Source organism: Chroicocephalus ridibundus, chromosome 5 (genome assembly GCF_963924245.1).
Source record: "Chroicocephalus ridibundus chromosome 5, bChrRid1.1, whole genome shotgun sequence".
NCBI classification, from domain to species: domain Eukaryota; kingdom Metazoa; phylum Chordata; class Aves; order Charadriiformes; family Laridae; genus Chroicocephalus; species Chroicocephalus ridibundus.
The window spans coordinates 27528056-27550272 of NC_086288.1; the positions used below are offsets into that span (position 1 = coordinate 27528056).

Sequence of the window (22217 nt, forward strand, 5' to 3'; positions counted from 1 at the left end):
TGGCACGATACACACGTGAGACAAAGCCACGCATGATTGCTGTCCATAGGAACTCATACAGTTCATCAACATCTCAGTAATGTTGACAAAAACAAATCGAGAGATTTCTGAAAGGTCTGATGGAAGCGGTATTTTTTCAGGTATTAATACCCGTTTGAATTTGCATATAGACATCAGGCATGGCTTAAACTATGCATTTGGGTTTTGAACTGGGCTCCACAGCTGTGGAGTTAGGATTTTTTTTTTCTTCTTTGTTTGAATGGAAAATCCCATTTTCTCATATACTCTTTATATTTTATTTATAAAATGAAGTTTTTCATTGGATGAAAGTACTGACAATGTGCAGTGAACAAATTCCACATAATGACAAGCTAATCCTGTTCACATGGATCTTCCCAGGATTCACAATCCCAGTTAACATAGATAAAGCCCTTGTTTGACTGTGCTTGTAATTTATTCTTTGTTGGCTTTATGGTTCTCAACCAGTCACAAACGACAGAAGACAGGCTGACAGAGGGTCTTACAGATGTGAGATTGCACAGAGAAAATTTGGACTCGTGCATGTCTCTGTCCTGAAGCTTTTATTTTTAGTTTGCATAAAGAGGAATCTGAAGGGTTCTCCACTACCAGGTCATCCCTAGTTGGACTGCAAAGTGAGGAGAAGCACTACACGTGGCTGGTATTGCCACTACATAGAAAGAACTACTATACTGAAAAATTTCTCCCATTATGGTTGCTTTGCTTATATATTTATCCTACACTAACACTTTTTTTTTAAATGCCAACGAACATCTGATTTATACAGTTTTCAGTGCAGTTTTGCCTTACTCAAGTAATATGATTTGAAAATGCTTTTAAAATTAATATTAATTCATGAGATTCATTACATCCAGCAGAATCCCCTCTCCGCTTGCAGCTCTGATTTCAGTATCAGGACAATTCAGACATCCATTTTGACTGGCATGCACTTATATGATGACTTGTATCCACTTCCTCCTTATCCCAAACTTGGTTTTAGATTTACTTTTGACCTCCTGAAGTTTTTTTCGTTTCCTTCTGTACTCAATTTATGTTTTGTATGACAGGCATAGAGAAGTTATCTCTGCAAGTAACAGTAGTTAAAAAAAGAGTTTTTGAAGGGAAAGCTAAGAAAGATAGAAGAGATGGAAAGGAGTGTTTGTCCATTTTACCTGTTTTCTTGACAAGGTAAGGTAGGCTTCTTCCCTTCTAGATATATTTCAGTATATTTCACAACCTAGCTTTAAAGTACCACAAGACACAAGCCTTTGCAGCTTTCCCAGGGAGACGATATTCCACGCTTAACAGAAAGGAGCGTGAAAAGGATCCCTCTGATGTGTCATTCTAGGCCAGGAGGCAGAATGATGCTCCCAGAGTGTCTCAAAAATAAAATGTCAGCCTAATTTGGAAACCATTCTTTGCCTTCACACCTTTCATACCTAGAAACTGTAGCTGAACCACAACTCAGACATGAGTGGGTAGGCTGCTGTATTTCGCAAGTATGAAATGAAATAAAAGGCACCATAGTAATTAACACTGTGCTGTCAAGCTGCTTCTAAAATATTTATTTCTTTAAAAAAAGTTTTAGGCTGTGCGATTGAGTCATGAGAAACTTCCTCTGGCCCTTAAAGTCTGCCTTGCTGCTTGTGTTCTGGTGTATTGTGTGGGTTGCAACTAAATTCCTCCCAAGAGTTCCCAGACAATCCTTCTTCTCAACTCATTACTGATAGGTAAAACCACTCTGCCCGACTTCTCTAACCTTAGCTTGCAAACCCCTTGAAGGAGTACATCTGTGCTTCAGAAAAGAGCCGTAGGTTCATGCCGTCCTCAAAACCCACGAGGTTACCTTCACCATGTGACATGGATTATTAGTCATGGTATCCTCAAAGTATGTGTTAACCAGTTCCCCCAAATTCCCATCACCTCCAGTGTAAAAGGCGCTTGTGTTAGGCATTGCAAGGACATGGGAGTCTTTTGTTTCTTTAAAATAAAAAGTTAATTCATTGATTAAAAGTGCCAGATTTGCATTCTTTGAAATGCATCTAGGTTTGTGGTGACTTTGCATTATACTTATTTCGCCCTCTGTCTACAGTCAGTTATTTGCAGTCCTTGAGTCACACCTGAGTACCAATCTTGCTCAAGCAGCTACAAATCACAGCAATTATTTGTAATTTAAAACGGGCAAAAGACAAATGGCAATGATACCCTTATTACTGGTTTTAACTGGGATACCACGAAGATATTCTTAACGTTACTACCTTACGAAGTCTCTGTGCTCTTCTTTATAATTGTCGTGGGGTGAGCTGTCTGCCTCTCCAAGTAAATCTACCTTTCCCTAAGCGTAGCAGTTAGCCTTTTTTCTCCTTCCTATAACTGTATTTTATCCAGAGCGTTTAGTAGCTCTGCATATTTTTCTTCAGCTATAATTCATTAGAAATTCAAGTCACATCAGCAGCATCTGTGAAACAATTACTGCATCTAGGACTGACTCTGCAGTCTAATCCATCATAATTATGACTGGCCTCTTTGAAGATGCCACGATGCGTGACTTAAATATAGCACATTACTGTGCAAGTGGATCAGCATCTCATCCCACCAGCATGCATTCAAGTTATAATTCAGTCCGCCAGCGTTTGACTTTTTCAGATGCAAGCAATGTACGTACATTTATTTCTTGCCACGTATGGGACACAAATTGGAAGCCAGGTACTGAAAGAGAGTTTGAGATTTATCTTTTTGTTTGTTTTATGGGCAAGTTTGGCATATTCCTGCCACCTCTATCAACACTGGAAAGACTGTGTAAGGCGTTGTTATGTGCGCAACAAACCTTTCTGCGGCAACAAAAGTACTCTTAGTTATGTCATTTTCTTTCATGGAAAATCTTTCTTTACTTTTTTTTAGCCAGTTCTAGAGGTTCACACCTTATATAGCACTCGTATCTAGGGAGTTTGTGAATGCAAAGCAGCTCAGATGAATGAATGGACAAATACACCCACTGCAGGGAAGTACAGTCTTCTGCAAAGCTGGGCAAGATTCCCAGTAGAAAAAGTAGGTGGGAGGATGCTGTGTTACAGTACTCATGGCCCTAAAAGGACTGAAAGGTGGGATGTCAGATGGCTTTGTTTCCCCTTCTGGGGTTAGCTGGGATAGAAATATCTACTCAGAGGTTTTTCTCCCCAGCAGAAATATACCTCCTCAGATCATGACCTCAACTGACTTGTGCTCGAGTGATTATCAGGATGAGAATTAAGAAAGCAGAAGTCAGATACCTGGGAGCTTGTCAATGGCTCGCTGGGTTGTCCCTGTGGCCTTGCCACAGCCGCCATCCTGCTGGCACCCTTCTGCCACCACCAGATGACACAGAGGTCTAAATTGCTCCCAGGCAAGAAACCCCTGTAGCACTTTCTAGACAGGAGGTGAATTTACCTATGCGTCTTGCCAAGCTCCAGTTTGGTAAGTTGTACGTTTTGCTTACGTTCTCCTGCTCTTATCACCTGGGTACAGTAGTTGGCTTCACACCTGGCTTAACTTGCTATATATTATTATGTGCTGTTGTGTAGCTGATTCTCTCCTTTGAAGCTCATGCCGCTGGCAGAGGTCTAAATCCTGAACCTCCAACAAGTGAAAAAGCTCCTAAAGTGAAGGGTGTTTTTTTTTTTTTTTCCTATTTCAAAAATGACCGAAAATTTGAGAAAAGTCATGAGTAGGTTTATTCCTAAGTAAGGACACTCATACATGGCATTATCAGAAAGCTCAATTTCTGCACTAAAACCTTAAATCTTCTGGACTTGCATACATGTGAAATTGTTTCTGATTAACTCTGTGTCAGAGTTTTCTCTTTTTTAATGTGAGAACAAGTGTGTAAGCAGTTAAAATGATGCTCAACACCATGATTTATAGCAGTGTGGTTATCATGGGATGTCATTTTTCTCTGGCCTATCTAAATAGCAGTTGCTTCAGCTGTGCCTTGGGTTAACACCTATAAGCAAGTTGCAAATGTCACTAGAGGAGAAAAGATGTGCCGTTAACTCAGATGGTTAATGGGCGATGTAACACATCAAAGCTCCTTATTAATGAGACATTTCCATTATTGCTGGGATAAAATGTTGCACACATGAAAACAGTGGCATAGTTTAAGGATTTCCTGTATGTTTTGCACTTAAGGTGCCCTGTATTTATATACTGAGAAACAAAGCAAGCTCCCATGTGGAAACTAATGGGAGAGGCAAGACCAGGACTATTCCTGCCCAGCCTCTGGATGGTTTGTCATTTGCAGAACAGCTTCTTCCCAAGACAAGGTTGCCGGTAGTTTGTAATAAATACAATACCATCAGAAACCAAACCCTGTGTTGGGCCTGCTATTTAAATACAGGTTTAACGTGCTTTTCTGAAGCCAGGGCATCCATGAGAGAGAATTTCAACCCTGTTGTCCAAAGCAGATTCCAAAGAGAGATTGCATTCATGCCCAAGGTGAATTGAGGCTCTGAACCCCAGAATATGCCCTAAGGATTTGCTCTGCTCCCTACCAGCATCTCTGCTGCCCCGCTGCAAGTGTGGTGGCTGAGGAAAACACAGTGAAACTTCAAGGCAGATGTGAAGGAGGCCCCAGAAGGACAAGGACACTCTGTTGTTAGCTGCGCTCTATGGCTTACAATGGGGTCCTTTTGCACTGCATTCAGCTGTCTCTTCATTTGGATACTATATTTATTCAGTGCATTAGCAATGCTTTGGAAAAAGCTCGCATAAGGATGCCGTGCTTTCTCCGTCCCTTGAAGTTTTAAAGTTAAGGCTGTATTTCTTTCTAAAATAGACATATTGCTTTCTCATTGTAGCTTCAAGCAGCAGTTAAGGGGTTAATCTAGACACTACTGGATGAGGCTCTGTGACTGTATTCTGCAGGAGGTCATATTACATGAATATAATTGTCTTCTCTGGCATTTAGATCTAAGAATAATCTGTGTCAAACAGAAAAGAAAATGTGGGATGGCTAAAATTTGTTACCTAATTTATAGCTAATTTATCATTAATTTACAGGGAAAATGGTGACTAGCGAATATAGATATAAGCAGACATAAGGGAATGAAGAGCATGGGATTTGTGAAATATGAGGATTAATAATTCATTAAATCTTATCTAAGCCAGAAGCCTCATAATTCATGCATTTTTAAATCAACTAGCGCTAAACCCCCCTCAATTTATTGACACCAGTTCTTGCATTTCAGTGATACAATGATCTAATCGCAAAAGCACGTGAATCGGTTTGATTTTTGACCTTAATACAGAGGGCAAGAGAGTAAAGCTAAACTGGTCTGCACAGCGATTTCCCCTTGCTACATTTCATAACCATCAACAAGACTGGAAACTGCATAGTATCTACCCAGACATGAAAAATTGCACTATTTTAACAATTGCATAAAATCAAGGGGAGTGAAAATTAAACGCCTCTACAATGCGGGTGGAAAAAAACAATTATGTGAAGGAAATGAATTCAGGAATATAAAATGAGAGCAAATAGGAATTACAGTGTTGCATCACACAGCTCTCCAGTCCCTATTTTTTTTGTGATTTACGTCCTATGGAAACTTTGCACCTAATTGTTCCATGTAGCACTTCCAACAGAAGAACACAACTCTTCAAGTTGCCTGCAATGCCACCATAGTATATTTCTACCCTAGTGATTAGAAATGTTTCCCGAAAGGTTGAACTTCAGGTTGGATTTTGGAGACAAAAGAACCTTCCCACTTTAATAACCAGAACATTCAAGATGAGGCTGGCACCCACACTTGTTCTTGCTGGTTGTAAGCTCGTTTTTGTGGTTTAGATTTGCAGTATGGTGGATCTAGGTGGTTTATACTGACAGGCCATCCCACAGAGCTATATTACGTCCCAAGTTAACCTGTTTGACATTACTTTGGTTGTTGGTATGCTGATACACTCTAAGACCAGTATTGCTCAATTTCTTGAGCACCACCTATTACACCATTATACAACTTTCACAAATACCAGGAAGCTGAACTAAAGCACCCTTTTGCCTTTGCTGTTTTTGAGAATCGCTGCAATTGGTAATTGTAACAGGAAGGCTGTGGGGGTGGGAGTTACAGTCTTAAACGCTGGGGATGCTCAAATAAGTGTGCGCTGAGTGAGATGCTTCTATGCCTGGATATAACGAGAAACTTCTCTCGTGTGCCTGTGAAGTCTGGACCAGCAAAATTGTTTCAAATTGTGATCCACATAGGGCATCATTTGGGTAATTCACCAGTGCCTGTGGATTCAACATCAGGAAACATGTTGGGGTAGGAAAACAGAACCAAGTCTCTCTTCATCTCAACCGGTTGTCGTGCTAGGTTAGGTGTGTTGAGCACAGGTTGGCAAGGTAAGGTGGGCAGTGCTGTCGGGTGCACAACTAGCGCTCAGACCTATTTTGATTTCTGGAGAAATGGTGTAATTTGAGGGATGATTTTCCTCTCGGTACTTCAGCTACCCTGTGTGTCAAATAGTAATGATGATACTGGCTGCTGATTAAAATCAGCTGTCCGAGAGCAACAGCTTACTGCTCATGCTATCCTGACCGAGCTCTGCAGTGCAGTGTGCTTCTGTGTGAGCACGCCAGAATGAGCAAGCGTTGGTGGCTGAACTGTTCTTCAAGAGACACTTGATGTTATCAACCTGCCGTTTACGAAAGGTTACCAAGAGGTCAGTGTCATCATTATCTTCCAGTTTCTGTGATCTTTTTCCATCTGGCTTCAGACCTGGATATAGCATGGATTTCTTGGGTTGATGACTTCCTGACACCAGTTGAAGGTTGGTTATCCATGATGATTTCATCACAGCTGTTGGCAGAGTTAAGTAGTTTGCTATTAAGTAGTACATCCTCATTGAGAACGAGAAGGAGTAGAAGAGATTCTCTTGGTTGTCTTCATTCCATACTATAAAGAAGAAAGGGAAGACCCAAAGGAAAAACCACTGGCAAGCTAAAGATTTCAAAGTTTCATCATGGGACAGTAACATTAGAAAACAGGAACAAAAATGGTCCTGTTTGGCATGTGGGTGGAAGAACTGATAGAAGAGAGTAAAACGTTGTGGGCTGCAGCCTTCTCAGAAAGCCTGTTTACACAGCTCTGTTTTCCATTATCCTTTGAACTTCAAATAGGAAATCCTGTTGGTCTCCCAGTTCTGATGAAAACAGAATTTTGGATGAAATGCTGTTTTCTTAAATTTCTTCTCCAAAAGTTGAAGGTAAAGATCGTGTGCCGAGAGGAGAGTGGGGAGAATGCAGAGACACAGGGGTTGATGACTCTGAGGATTACTCTGACTGTTGCTCCCACGTGTCCAGATGATAAAGCGTAGCTTTCAGCCCCTTCACTGGCCTTGCCATGGCAGCCTTTACACCCCATACACATTCCTCCTCTGTTTTTCTCATGCCTCTGCCACACCTAGGCTGGGATGCTGTAGAGAACTCAACTTTTGGCTGCTATTCTTGGCCTTTGAGAAATGAGAGGCAGCAGAGAGAGAGAGCTCCCATGCTGCACAGTGTGCACTGTGCGCCCCAGAGTCCCCGGGGGGCAGGTGCTGGGAATCCCTGCCGGGGGCGGCGAGCCATGAGATATCCATGTGTCCGTATGCAAGATGCTGCGTGCCACTGCAGCTTCTGCGTGGTTTCCTATGTCCTTCTGGGGATTTACTTCCAGATGGTGAAGTTGGAGGAGTTCAGCCAAAACAAGGGTACTTGCTTTAGAAAGATCTTGTGCTGGTTTAATTGTTGCATGATTTGATTTAAAAATGTGTTTTCACACCCACTTGTGATTTTTTTTTTTTTTCTTCCTTCCAATTTGTGCCTTGCACGACTTACAAACCAAACCAATCGCTCATAAACACATGGGAAAAATAGGTTTGTCAGGGGCCTGAGGAGATGAGTGCCCTGTTCCTCAGCTCCGGGGCAGCACAAGCCAGAACTGCACCAGTCCACTCCAACCTGTTTTCAAAGGTCTCTAATGATGAGGGTTGCATAATAACCCTCAGTTACGTGCAGTGCTTCATTAACCTTACTTATTAGAAAGCTTCTACCATTTAAAACGTAACCTTAGATCGCCTCTTCCCATCTACCACAGACTTGCGGAGCAGTTTTTTTTCTTCTGTGCTATGGCTTCTTTCTCCCTCTGTAACTCAAGACTGTTATTAATGCTCACCTCTTAGACAGAATAAACAACCCAGTTCATGACATCCAATCTCCTCCCTGGGTGGATCTATATCCCTACCATTTGTTCCCTGACCAGATGCACGGAGGTCGCAAAGCAAATGCAACAGTCTGTTCCTTGGAGACCTTATGCACATGCCACATTCTGCTAGATTTTCCCTGAGTTCAGATGTTTGATATACAAGCAGCTATAATATCTGCCTATATATTTCAAATACCTGTATGAATTAACTTGGCTTTCCCCCCAGTAACTAAAATCAGTTTTATTCCCTCAGCGTGAGAGAGGACTGTATAAATCACATTGAAATCAACACAACAGGCTCGTTACTGCTAGCAGAGCTTTATAGAGGTTGTTTCCTTAAAACCTCTGCTTTGGTATGTTTAAGTCTGTGAGCTACTGGCACAAACATTTCTTCTGACTTCTACTGTTGCTGAGGCACCACAGAAGATAAGAATCTAATGCATTTTTAGAGGTCTATTAGAAGATGCTCCCTGGAGCTACGGTTGCCATTCAGCTTCTTTCTGCATTCGTGTGTGGTCTTCAGGAGCAGTTTTCATGTGGGTTACTGCAATCTACACGTAACAATGGCATGGATTATCATGCTGAAATCTACATCTGAGAAAATAGCTACAATTGCCTCTTCAGATGTACAAGAGATGAAAGACAAGGTGTTTTTGATGACCAGAGCCAGCTGACAACCTGAGAGCAGTCGAGATCTAACCTTGATAAAAGCACAACTTTGGGAGGGAAACGAAACGTGGGAGCCGGCGCTGCCTTGCCACAGTTCTGAGCACACAAGAGAGCTTGGCATGGGTACTGTTGTCATCCCCTTTGGTTTTAGGTTGGAGATGAAGATGTGGGACTACATTTTCATTTTCAATACTCAACATATGAGCTTGGAAAGAACTTGGTCGTTGACTAATCTTAGATAAAATCGCCCAAGGCCCAAACAAATTGTAGGTCAAGAGACACCCACTTCACATCGTGCCAGCATTTATCAAGAAGTTACAGCCTAGCTTCAGAAAGCTGGCTTGAAAACTAGATTTTCTGTAGTTACCACCTTGGCTAGAGTAATTTTCCCCCTTTTCTAATTTTAGCTTTTTATTACTTGGCAAGAGATTTTTTTAGCTTTTTCTTTAGAAGGCCACTATTAATCCTGTTCTGAGGATCATGCGACGGGCTCCAGTTTGTGCTTCCACACAACTGAGGCCATTTCCGAGTTCCTTCTTAGCTTGTTACATCCTTGCTTACACAGAACACAATTTTTATCTATAGCCATTTAAAACCCCTTAACATTTAAGCATAAATGGGCAGTATACAGGGATTTTTATGTATTTTGTGGCAAGAAACAGTTAGAGAGCTACTAGAGAAAAAAGCTTATTACAGGGAGACAGGCATTTGCCTTTCTGTGGAATCTCCCTTCGGTGTTTCAGGGAAGCTGGAAACCAGTAAAAAGTCTGGATTTTGTGAACAGGATGTTTGTTTAAAAACACAGCTCTAACATGAAGGTTTCTCCCTTTAACCAAATTACAAGACTGGATAAAAACTTGGGATTTCTGTGCTGAGAAAGGGTTGGGATCCCAGAACAAGTTGGCATTCCTGCTTTCCTTTAATTTCTAATAATTCAAAGCACATTCTTTCTCCTGTTTAAATTTTCCTCTTTATGGCGAGATGCAACATGAAGAGACAGAAAATTCACAGCCGCCAAGCTAATAGAGGTGGGGGGAACTGGCAGATTGTGTTTTAACTCTCACTAAGACTTTCAGACTCCCACAGCTGACACTTGGAAGAGTGGTATTTGAGCAGTCCTGAAGGGAACTGCAACACTCCTCTCTCTGTCCTCCCTTTTCAAATATTTTCAAAGCTTTGAAAACAGTTGGTTGTTCTTCGTTCTGGCAACTTGCCATTTGCTGCCAGCTCACATCAGTTCATAGTCTTCAGAGGTATCCAGTGGCCCGCGTGGATTTGAGAGAGTTTGAACCTCTAATGAAAGACCTTTGATATTTTGGGATTTTTAAGAGGCATACAGAAGTGGATGAGTTCAAAGAGCTGTTGTCAGTTCCCGCAAAACCCGCTTCATATTCTCAGTCACGAGATAACGTTTCACTAATTGATTATTGTCTCTCCGTAACAGAGTCATGCTCTTTAGCGCACAAAGAAGCAGTGTGGATGAAAAGCTCACCATTGTAAAGTACACACTCAACTGGATTTAGAAAGCTGGGAACTACAGACAAATCTGAGATACAGGAGCACTTTGAATGAAACTCATAAATCATAGCTGAGACTTTTCAGCTTAAGTAAACATCTTTACTACAAACAGTGAAAAGTAATGGAAGCATTTTAAATGCCTCTCTTCACTCTTCCTTGAAAGGGTGGCAGGTAAGCTCTCCTCAAAAGGATCAGGTGACTTTTCGTTATTTAAATCCACACCTCTAGCAATGAGGACCTGATCCCGCAAGTCCTGCAGAACCGCTCCTAGCTGGCAAGGTTATGCGAAGTGTTTGCCAGGCTAGTCCTTCAGCCAGAAGTCTTAACAGCTGTGGTGGTCTTGAGCTGAGGAATGCAGGTGAAGGGATGAACGCCTTGTATTGTGCTGGTTGAGTTCCCGTAAGCTTATGTACGTCCTTGTACATTAAGTGTGATTGCGCAGCACAGTCGCTGCTTTTCTTGCCAACACAAACTTTCACTACCTCTTCCATCCCCCTCCCTCAAAACACATCAGGGAGAGAACAGGGTTGGGGGCAAAGCAAGGATGGTGGGCATTAAGCTCTGACATATGCAACCGGTTTTGCTCAAAAGAAACTGCAATGTAGTCTGCGCTTGGTGGTATTACTTCTATACAGCCTTTGGGGGCAATGAACAGCTGCTTCTCCTTTAAAAAAAGGCGGGAGGGGGGGCGCTTGGGAGAAGAGAGGAGGCAGCTATCAGGATACTAAATGTCTAATGCAGTCATTCAAGCTAACATGCATGCCACTGTGGAATGAATATAAGGACACTTTATTTTTGGTTTGTTAGCAATTTGAGGGTCAGCCAACTCGATTATGAGAAAATGAGCTGGTAAGTTTACTGTGGGAAAGGTGGGGGACAATGATGAATGGCAAAGTTTATTTGCTCATTACACTCCCTAGCAAACAACTCTTCCTGACAGCCTCATCTAGCTCACAAAAGTTTGCGTGTAATTGATGTGTAATAAATCAGAAGCACGCCTCAGCTCCCCAAACAAAAATGATCTTAAAAGATTATGATAGGTACTGATGATTAAGCAAATGTTCTGAAAAGTTAGTTGCACCTAAAATAAGAACTGAAAATGAGATGGGCAGAAAGAAAAAAATATCCTGGAGTACCTGCAGTTAACCTTTAAAAAAGCGTGTGGAGGACTAAAGCAGATCAGGTGAGCACTAGAGACTGGATCTGTGTTCCTGTACTGCTGTGCATCAACTCTGCAGCATGCCACGTCCTTCAGAGGAATTATGGCATGAAGCTGTTCAGAGTCTATGTTCAGGGTGCTGGTGCCTCCCAGCCCATCCTGTTTCCTACATTCTCCCTTTGGGACCATTAAGGTCCTTTCACTGGCCGGTCCCAGCAAAACCATGCTCCTCTCTTCACGCCTGGCACATGGGCCCAGGGCACAGGAGCAATACAGGGCGTGTGTCAGCGCTGCCCTGCAGGGCCCCAGTCCCATCCTGCCAACCCATGGGGATCCCAGCAGCTCCCGACCTCCCCCGGCCTGAGCTCCCTGCCCCAGCCCCTGTTCCCGGAGGTGTGGGGACAGGGATGTCTTCAGAGCTGTCAAAATGTTACAACAGGTGACTTGTATGACCAGGATGCTGGCTACTCTGATGTTAAATATTTGCTTGCTCTTTTTCCTCCTGTTCCACTTCCTCTAACACCGCAATATAATCAGGCAGTACAAAGTCGTAGTTTATGCTTTAGTTTTGCTGGCTTCATTGAAAAAATTCAACGTCTTAAAAACAGCTGCTACTACTTAATGATCTTTTGGTAACTAAGGCTGATTTCTTTTGTTATGCTCTCTGAAGATTAAATTTTGCTCTGGACTCTGTTGCCTGAAGGAGGCTATTGTAAAACAAGATACTCAGAAATCAGCAAAAAGATGTTAAAACTAAAACAGAAAACCAAAACACTTTAACTCTAGCGGTGCTGCTGCCAGCAAGTTTGAGAAAAGACCCTGAGATTATGCTAAAACCAGTCTGGTATTGTGGGCTGATGGCTGAGGAACTGCTTTATAACAATGTACACAGCCTTGCAAAAGAATAAAACTTCCATGATATGAGACGCTTCTTTGATGTTAAGTTTTAAATCCTGATTTGATCTAACAGGCTATCGTGCAAATAACTGGAGTAAGCATTGCTATTGCTTTAGATTGTGAGGAGGGAAATACAAAGCTCGAGGATTTGCAGTCCCTTTTACAAGAGACCCGTTGGGGAGAGCCTGCATTCTACCAAATACTGAAAAGCTCGATCAGGATTACAAAGGAAATTGCTACAAAAGATTAAAATATGCGGTCAGCAGTAATAACTCTCCCTCTGTTTGTTGTCTCAGATTGTATTTGTGTTGGAGGAAAGATTGGTGTACTTCAGATAGCAGCAAGGAAGAGAGAGAGAGGTTTTGAGAGAGATTTTCCATGACAAGGTTAACAAGAGGAAGTGGATGGGGATGGGGGAATGCGCTCCACAGAGCTGCAGGAAGTTGAAGCTGGAGGAAGGCAGTGCAGCAACTAGGGACTACAGCTAAAGACTTGATGAGTACAAACACTGGCAGTAGTTTTTGGAGTTGAAATTACTGAGGATTGCCAACTGACCTGGTCTTCCAAGTCTCCCCTTGTTGGGATGCTCGTGCAGCACCCACTGGGGTTAGCCTGTCCCCAGGGATTGGCACGCAGTGACCTTCATTGGGTGTTTATTACAGAAGGCTTCCCCCTTGCTCAGGTCAGCTAGGAACTTACGGCATAGTTAGCACTGACTCTGGAACTAAAAGTTATCACTATTTTTATTGGTTATAAAAAGCTTTTGTTTAAAAAAAAAAGAACAAGGATACATACAGAATACTGGTGTGTGCAAAGGAGTCACAGGAGGATTGTAATGAAATTCCAGCTGAAGTGATTGTAGCATTTTATCTTCTGTGCTCACTGTGTTATAATAGTGATTCAAGGGCCCAAAAAAAGCGGGAGAATGAAGGTAATTTCTCCAGATATGGCTGATGAGAAAAGCTTTCCTTCTTAATTGAAAGTTTAAGCTCTTGCTTTGCAACTACGGCACTCGTTTCCGAGTAACTGAAAAAACTTTGATTCAAATCAGTCTTTATAGGAACTTGCCCACATGACCGTCTGTATCTCCCAGTGCACAGCAACTCTGTATGTTTCCCTGATCCTGCCGACTTGCACTGAAATCCTCTCTTCTGATCTAGCCTGGTGCCAGGAGACACGCTCATTTGACCCGAGATACCAACCGTAGGATTTACGAAGCCATTTCTTTGAGGCTAACTGTCTCTGGGGAGCCCTCCTACTCCCCGCAGCCAGCAGTGGGTTACTGAATGGTATCGGGCTTGCACATGACACCACTTAGCCTTCGTTTTATGTTCCAGCTGAAACAGGGCACCAGCCTTCGACAGTTATTTTGCTCACGCAAGTTACCACCACAGATACAGATTCAGAGGGAATTACAGTAGCCCATATGTAACAATGTGCAAAATTTAGCGAAATACATTTTGTAAGCACTTTAATTACTCACTGTTACCTCTTTCTGTTAAAGTTACAGATACATATTTATAATACACAGACCTAGATTAATTAAGGTACATACTGCCAACATTATCTTTTAAGAGCAGATTTGCATATCACATGTGAAGACATGAAGATCGTAACTAATGCACATGTTACGCTGAACAGTAATTCTCCTTGAAGGACTTAGGGTGGCCAGACTGTCACCACATCCCAGACTGACGCAGCCAGGAAACCTCAGGACCTTTTCCATCCCTGGGGAATGCAGCTTGCAAAATGCTATTCCCACCTTGGGCTCCCCTTTGGGCACCTGGTAGGCACTATGTTTGTATCTGTGCGCAGTTCTTCATTTGAATACTTGGGAGACTTAGGACCTGACATGAGAAATGGGAGGTTGTGCATCTGCCTGTTCAAATCACAGCTCACTTGTCTGTAAAACAGTGGCCATGGGCCACACGCCATGCACAGTTTGGCATGGCAAAGTGTGGAGCACATAGCACAGGGTATAGGTTGTGGTTTGTTTGTTTGTTTTTTTTTCTGTGACCAGTAGTTCAGGAATAAACTATTCATAGATATTGTAAAAGAAACAGCTATAGCATTAAGTTTTAGATGAACTTCGTTGACTTGACTTTTAGCGGGTTTCCAATAAGCAGACTGAAAAGAGCAGCAGCTCTAACAGCCGTTGTTAACTTTTACGCTCATTTGTGGCCATATCATCATTTAGGTTTAGTTTTAGGTACATCTGCTTAAGTAAGTGCGAAGTGATTTTTTACTTTATTTACACTTTCATTTACATGTACTACACATGGAAAAGAGGACCATAAACTTCAGCATCCGTTGCAATGGACAGGAAAACTGACATTGACTAGACCAGAGACGAGATTTTACACAGAAACATTAGATTCTAGTAACTTAGAGGTGCTACTTTCAATAACAGGAAAAGTAGTCAGTTGTGGTATTTTTTTATATTGGTCATGCCCCAGCAACTCCCACAGTGCTCTTCTTTTGTAATACTGAGTCTTTCATTGCTTGACAATGTTTATTTGCATTCTTTGTATTTTTTGCTCGAAGGGAAACTATTCTGTGAGCCTTTTTTTTTTTAATAAAAAAAAAAACCCCAACCAACCACTTAAATTCTGAAGTCTAGTTTCTGTATTTCTCGTCTTCTCAAAGGCAAAAAAATAGATTTATGATATCTGAATGAAGAAAAGAAGACGGATAATATTAAGTACCTGACACATTCAAAGAGCAAAGATCATCAGCTTTCTCTTTCAGTGTTACAGTTAGAAAGTGCATTTGACAAAGTTATGCTGTCAAATAGATCATCTGCTGGGAAGACTTACACAAGTCTCTCACTTGTATCTTTTAGTCATGACACAAAGCTATGTTAAAGTCACCACAGATGACAAATGAGAAACCCGTGTTTCTTCACTTAAAAACTTTGGTGATTTTAAAATGCATAAAGTAGCTGCATTAGAGTTTTCCGCCCTCTACCATGTTGCTCCTGAACACATATTCCAAAATTCCACTGATCTGTGTTGCTGCATTTCTGCTCACAACAGTTTAGCAGCTGAGCACTTGAATCAAAGCCCAGGGAAGTCAAAATGACGCTGCGAGTTCTTAGATAAGTGGGATATTTCTAAAAGATACCCTATACCCAGAAAGGTATGTATTTTCATATCCCATATGACTTTGGTCCATGGTCAGTGTCTGTCTGAAAAGCAGAACTGCAAAATGCTTTACATCAGGAAACTGAATCAGTAATAGATGGGCAGAAATCTTTCTTTCCTTGGTTCCACAGTCCTCACAGCTGGTTGTTTTTATTGTTTTCATTTCAACATTAGTTGTATTTGAGAGCTGCTGAAGAAGGAAGAAAATCTAGGCAAATTTCATGCTTACACTTTTTGTCCTACAGAAAAAGTTCTATATTCCTTTTTCTATTATTCTTCACAATTTTAAGACAGACCTAAAATTTTTCTTGGCTATCTTTAGGGGTGAGGGAAAGGGATTATTTCTTAGCTTTAAATGGCATTTTAGCAATCCAGAAACACAAGCCTCTGCCATAATGAAGAGCAGTATCTTCATCTTGTAGTAGGTGATACAAGTGGTGTAGCAAGATTATTGTTTTTGCAAGGGTAAACTCTAGTTCTGTAGTTCAAACGTAAAATAGGAATCTTCCTAGATTAGGAGAAAAAGGAGTTACAGAAATTCATAATGCTTGTCGCAGTTGACCTTTTCTCTCCTTGAGCTTATGGGTGTTTTCTCAAGTAGAAATTCTTGTTCTTGCTGTGCATGGAGGAGATAAGGACAGTATCACAGGGGGAGGCAGTTGTGTTTTCCTAAAAGGTAAGTTATTATTTAGGGAGGGAGGGAAAGAACAGACAGAAACTGCTTGGGGGGGTAAGATGTTTTGCCTAGGGAAGAAGAAAATACATAATATCACAGTTGAGATAAATTACACTGAAAAGACTGTAAGAAAAAGAGATGCGATGGTGGGGGGCGGGTGTCCAAAGTTTGTAGAAGCAGAATGCACCCACTAAGGGTGGAATGGCAGGGACCAGCATTCAGATTTAAAACTCCTGTTTTTTTAGAAAAAGAAAGGATGGGATGAGGGTTTTTTGTATCATCATCTGATGAAATGTTTATTTAATAGAGAAGAAAAGAAAAATGCAAATACAGGAAATCTTCCTGTGCCTGGGTTAAGAAAACCCTCGGAGTCACTAACGCATAGAATAAATCCTGTTTTAGGCAGGTAATGACTTGAAACTCCCTGCTGAAAACAAAGGTGGTTCACAATGAAGCGTGACAGATGCAGAAGCAATGTGACTGTGAGATGGCACAGTTATTCCAGTTTCAGGGACGATGGGAGTTTATCTAAGGATAAAGGAGGGAGGGATTCCCTGTGCAAGGTCAGTGTCGGGGAGAGATCCAGGGGGAGACCAGCTGTCTGTACTTACTAACCTCTAATCCAGTAGGACGGCTTTGTTATGCTGCTCCAATGCAGAACAGGTTAGATTGAATGTCAATGAGGTACTGACCATCTAGGAAGGCATTTTCCTCTTCACTGATTTTTGGTTCTTATTGTTTTGTTTTCCCCTCTCTTTGTATGTAAAACAAGCGTTCAAGGAGTTCCTAAACAGAGGTCGCCCTGCTCCTCTGTAATAGCAGTGTTTGAGCAATGTGGCTGCTGCTGGCTGAAGGGCTTACCAGCACTTCACAAAAAGCCCCAATAGTACATAAATTCAGATCTTCACCAGATAGATAATTTTATGTGGTCTACAGAAGAATAGGCCTTTGTCAGAATGAGATGATAGCTGACTTTGTTTGGGAGGGGGAGGAGGGAGTTTTCTCAGTTTCTGTGTATTTCTATTCAGATGCTGCAGAAACATCCCCATCTGCTTTGAATCTACATTTTAATTCCAAACCCTAGCAAGAAATGAAGCAAGCTGGCTTGCTCTGCCTGGCAAAGTACACACATAGCAAGTTGCTGAGCTGAAAGCTGTTTCAAAATCCAGGAATGTAACAGACTTAAAAGCCAAGTTACCTGGCTTTGTGATGTTTAACTGTACAAAGATGATAATCACAAAATGATACTCATCAGTCTGTCCTTTAAACGTTGTCACTTACTCAAGAGTACGTGCTTTCTTTGCTATCTGCTTTGTCAGGACAATTTGCTTTAAGGAAGTGACACCGTAAATAAAAAAACCCAAACCCATTTCATTTCTCTGTTGAAAGCAGGCTATGGAGCTTTGCCTGCTTTCCTGCATGATTAATGGGTAGTGAAATAGAGGGTGCAAATTAAATTGTTGATTACCCTCATTTATAACACCTATGTCTGAACTCATGTAGTATGACATGATTTTTGACACTCAGTAGAATCCTGCATTTTTTTAAAATATATATATATGAATGTTCAACAGCTTATTTTAGCTTTATGATCTGCACAGTTTAGAGTTTTTGCTTGCCTTTCCTAGTGCAGGAAATTTTATCCCTAACTGTCAACAGGTGTCAGAAACAGAAGCAGCTGGAGCCAGAGCTGAACAACATTTCTGTTCTGATCTGATAAACTTGCAAATAAACCACATGTAACTTCTGTTATGGACGCTCAGCAAAAGCTAATCATGATGCAGACCTTAAGTTAATTTCTGTGCCTGTTTCACAAGCTGTAACAGGGGATAGTGAGCGATATACAGACTAACTCGCAGGCTGATAAGAAGCAGAACTGCCTCTTAAATTGCTCCTGGCTGAAAGGAATCATAGAAATGCAAGTTATTTGCATCGCATTCTGGAGAGAATATAATTTAAGGGATTTTTTTTTGTAATGGAAAGAAAATGGACAAGCGAAACTGCTGAAGCAAACTTAAGCTCTTGTGAGACAAGACAGAAAAGGAGAAGAGGGTTTTACTGTGAGCTGAAAGGGAAAAGAATTGAAAGATGCCCATTCAAATGCTTCATCTGCCTGCTAATTTTAATTAAGACTCCTCCTTTGTAACTATGCCACAGAGCCTGAGTCTTTAAAAAAAAAAAAAGTTGTCACTAGGCAGATTTCTGAGTCTCCTGATTGAATCATCATTTTAATCTCTTCACTGCCACCCCCCTCTCCTGAGCAGAAGCTACTGGCTGCGTTATCTGACAATTAACATACTGAGAAATGCTACTGCACTCCTCAGGGAGTTTCAGCGATGCAAAACACTGTTTTACTGTATGACAAAACCTCCAAAACCTTTAAAATATCCTGTGTGATAAAATATCCTGTGTTTTCTGAAGCCTGGATGCACACCACCTTGTTTTCACCAGGAAAAAATATTCTTTATGAACTTTTTCTGAAGCAAAAAATATTCTTTTCCTTCAATTCCCTCCCCCCCCCCCCCAGTATCCCCCCCAAGTTTGGAGAACTTGATAAGTACAGTGGTATTTGCAAAGAAATACTGGTCAGTGACACAAACTGCTGGCTGGGTTTGCATGTCTTTGCTCAGTGTCCTTGTACTTTCTCAGATCCCTCCTTGTCCTTGTCTTGCTGCTTCACATTTCACCTCTCTTCCCTAACAAAGCACTAGGAACAGCTTCTTGCTCTGTGCCTGGTGAGGTCCCAGCCTGCTCTTCTGCACAGCCCCACTCAGTCCCACGGAAGCCAAGCCAGGTTTATTGAACTGGGTCACTGGTCCCAGTTAGACACCACCCACTGTACCAGTCTCCTCTCCTAGCAACACAAAAGGGAGGGAGGGGTAAAAAAAGGGAACAAATCCTTTCTGCGTCTTCTCCCTCTGCCACCTTTGTAAGCCACAGATCAGCCCAAGCAAGGTCTGCCCACAGGGACGGGCTAATTGAGATGCTGTTTGGCAGCAGACTCTGTCCTTGCACAAATGTTCACAAAATGACTAATTAAAAACAAGCCTCTTGCCCTGCTTCCTTCCCTCGACAAGTTAACATAGGCACGTTTTTCCTTTCATTATTTCATGGACAACAATAACGAACACGCTAAGGAAAGAGCACTTCAGGAACAGTTTTGTCTGAAGAAAATACGCAGGGTGGGTTGTCCCTTTCTTCCCCCACACCCTGATGGCTGCCTGCATTGCTGGGAAGGTACAAACCAGGAGGAAGTCGTGCAAGAGGCGGGGTGTATGGGGAAAGGAGGGTTGTTCCAGGAAACTTTTAATTATCATGAAAAAGGAGGAAATATGCTTAAGCATAAGAGCTCTGTTTCTGTTGCCCCAAAAGTACTTTGGGTATTCGATCTGAGAATAAACAGATTTTCTGTGAAGCCAAGAAGGTTAGGTGTCGTTGAGGAAAGCCTCTGGCTTCTGCTGCTCAGCTGAGCATGTGTCCTCCCACGGCCTCGCTTGGAAACCAGAAGGCACCAAGTAGGAGTGCAGAGTGCTGTGTTACTCCAGAAAGCACACGTGGTGCCAAATGGGCAGAGCTCTTAATTACATCATAGCTAAATCATGGTGTAATCACGGAAACATGCAAGGAATTGGAGTAACTTTAATTCAGGAAAAATAGCTAACTGGGTTGTGTAATGGGGAAAACCAGCAAATGCAGGAGAAGAATGCAATGGAGAGGTGACTGCTGCAAAGCGGGCAACGGAACCATTTCCATGTTGATCGGAGACTGTGAAGCACCAGGCTGGATTTTTATCTAGCTGTTGTACGTGACTAACATGAGCTCTGTGCGTACTTGAAAAGCTGAGGAACTGCTTTCACTGTTACTCTGCTGCATGTGTGTTCATTGTTGTCTAAGCTTGGGAATAATTGCTGTGAAACTTTCAAGCACATAAGAGTTTTCCTGTAGGCAGAGCGGACAAATCCCCAAGGGAGAAAGGAGTTGGCTCCTTGTGAGGACCTTGATCTCTAGACTTGGACAGGAACAGCTTTGCTGTGCTGGAAAAAGCTGCATGTGCATCCACGTGCTTTGGAGGCAGCCTCCTCGCTGGGCCCGAGCCAGCTGTCCGATAGGAACATGCTGAGGAAGCAACTCTCTGCTCCGTGCGCAGCCAGGCTGCTGGTCGAGCACCCGAGATGCACACGGACACGGAGGGGAAGCCGTGTTTATTCCTGCCGAGGCGAGGAATGGACGACAGTGTGGCACAGAGCCCATCCTGCAGGTGGCTGGTCAACCTCGTTCTTCCCAGCAACTGCTCGGGAAACCTTAACAAAACTTGAGTATGAGAGGGACGAAATGAGCAAAAGATGGGCCAAAATGTGCAATGATGTTTAAGCACATAGACATGCAGATGGACACCTCCTGGGGATTTACAAAATCGTTTTGGTAGTTAATGTAATTAGAATCTTCATGGGAGTTAAAAAAGTACCTATCTGACTCTCTAGACATCTAAATGACCCTGTAGAGATGGTCCGTAGGGTCTGTTTTACCAGAAGTCAGGTATGCAGGTTTGGTGACCACAATGCACACAGATCAGATGCTTACAAATGCAACTCTCCTCCTGAGCTCTGCTGTGTACTGCTAGTGTTTTGGTGGCCAGCTCTCCAAAACGCCTGTCTCTGGCATTCGATCAGCAGTCCCATATGTAGTTTGTGGAACTGCCACTGACCTCTGCAAGATTCCATCAATATGTGGACAGTCGCCAGAGTCAGTGTCATGAAGCTGAGGTCAAAGTGTTATGCAAAAAAAGTGCAGTCGTAATTCCACCTTGAGCCGTGACACTGGACCTCTCTTGCTAGGCAGGTAAATTAACTCAGTTACAAGGAAAAGCCAAATGCTGCAGGAAGTAGGGCTCATATTTCCATATGTAAAGCCACTTTTCCCTTATGTTAGTACCAAACCCTCAATACAGAAGGACAAGGTAGCTTGATTTATGGGCACAAAAATCTGTCTTCCTCTGAAATAGTTAACTACATTTTTGTTCAGAGTAAGGAGGGGGCAGGGAGTGAAAGGAGTGAACTTTATATGTTGGGTTTTTATTTATATAAACTATACAGAACACCTTGACAATCTTTGGGATACACAGAGCTATATATAGAAATGTGAGTAACTGTATTAGTGAGCGTGACGCTGTGTGCAAGCCAGAATATTCCCCAGGGTTTTCAGCCATGTGCTTTCCTTCTCCCCTCTAGCTTTGCGTAGGTTATTCTAAATCGCTTTAGCATTATCTAAAATAATTTTTTCTTGCCTTTTATGGTAGTTATTTCTCTATGATTACTATGTAGTCTGAAACTTCCTCAAAACCTCCCAGTTTGTCTTGCAGTTTCTACTAAATAAATACCTTTATTAGGATCTCATAAAGCTATACCTCCATCTCATTGGAGCAGGTTATTCTGCAGTGAGCAGGTTATACAAAAACCTCATTGATAGAGATGTAGAAATACTATGACATGAGAGCCAGTACATCAATAACCCTAACAGGCTGATGATTCCTCCAGAATTGGTACATACCTGTTACTATCCTGAATTATGTACAGAGCTTTTTAGACCTGAACACTAACCTAAGAAATAACATCTTTCCAGGCCATGCAATTACACAAGGGGTTTCAGTACTTTTACTTGTATTTTGAGGTTTAAGAACACAATGCTGTGAACTAGTATTTGTTACTGCTGAGCTGAAATGCAAATTCTAAATGCTTCTGACTGGAGTGGGAACTATTCCTGATTTGGGACCCATGCCATGCTTTCCAAGCAGATAGTTCTGGGAGCAGCAAGCCTCAGGAAGCCTGAGAGTCCCATGGGTTTGCTTTTTTGGGCGACTGTGAGTTGCAGCAGAAGCTTTTCTCGTGGCTGGAACACATATAAGGGCTCTCTCCCATGAGCGT

The 22217-nt window shown here is 42.1% G+C and overlaps 1 protein-coding gene across 1 annotated transcript in view; it reads right to left on the reverse strand.

The window, feature by feature from the left end:
- TET2 (tet methylcytosine dioxygenase 2) overlaps positions 1-22217 on the reverse strand; it is a 74184-nt gene that overhangs the window by 24529 nt on the left and 27438 nt on the right. The gene's annotated exons all lie outside the window — the stretch shown is intronic.